The sequence below is a fragment of the Herpailurus yagouaroundi genome, unplaced genomic scaffold, assembly GCF_014898765.1.
Source record: "Herpailurus yagouaroundi ecotype Mexico unplaced genomic scaffold, PumYag 139, whole genome shotgun sequence".
In the NCBI taxonomy this organism is placed as follows: domain Eukaryota; kingdom Metazoa; phylum Chordata; class Mammalia; order Carnivora; family Felidae; genus Herpailurus; species Herpailurus yagouaroundi.
In genome coordinates, this window is record NW_024412394.1 from 21219775 (window position 1) to 21220648 (window position 874).

At 35.5% G+C, this 874-nt stretch overlaps 1 protein-coding gene across 3 annotated transcripts in view; it reads right to left on the minus strand.

Moving 5' to 3' along the window:
* HMGCLL1 (3-hydroxy-3-methylglutaryl-CoA lyase like 1) overlaps positions 1–874 on the minus strand; it is a 192363-nt gene that overhangs the window by 36251 nt on the left and 155238 nt on the right. The window lies entirely within an intron of this gene.

An 874-nucleotide genomic window follows, 5' to 3' on the forward strand; every position in this document is an offset into this window, starting at 1 on the left:
GTGTGTGTGTGTGTGTGTGTGTGTGTGTGTGTGTGTGTGTGTGTGTGAATGTACATCTTCTTTATCTGTTCATCTACTCATAGACACTTGGGTTGTTTCCATATCTTGACTATTATAAATAATGCTATAATAAACATGGGGACGCATACATCATTTCAAATTAGTGTTTTTGTTTTCTTTGGGTAAATACCCAGTAGTGGGATTACTGGACCATTTGATATTTCTATTTTTATTTTTCTGAGAAAACATGACTGCACCAATTTACATTCCCACCAATAGTGTATAAAGGTTCTTTTTACACTACAACATCACCAACACTTGTTATTTTTTGACTTTTTTCTTTCAGCCATTCTGACAGGTGTAAGTTAATGTGTTACTGTTGTTTACAGGTGAGGAAACATGGGGCATATGGAAGTTAAGTAATTTCCCCTAGGCCACAGGGTCAAACTTGGAACCTAAACATTTAGATTCCAGAAGCCCTGCTTGGAACTAGTGTTCTATATTCTCCCACTCAGGAGCTAAGATGTTATAGATTAAATCAGGAAAAACAATGAGTTGGCTTATCAGAAGCAATAGCTATGCTATATTTTTACATTAGGTATTTGTGTATTTGCATATTTATTTTGATTAGGGACCACACAGGATGTTTGAGGATAGAGAAAGCTAACCTCTTGTGTAGCATGGATTTATAGACCTATATTTAGTCATGCATATTTCTTTTATTTTCTCATTCATGTTATGAGTTTCAATCGAGGGCTTTTAGGATAGTATTTTGAAATTGGGACAAATATATTAATGCTGAAAAGAGGAACTTAGTGGAAGTAAAACACACACACACACACACACACACACACACACACACACACACACACAC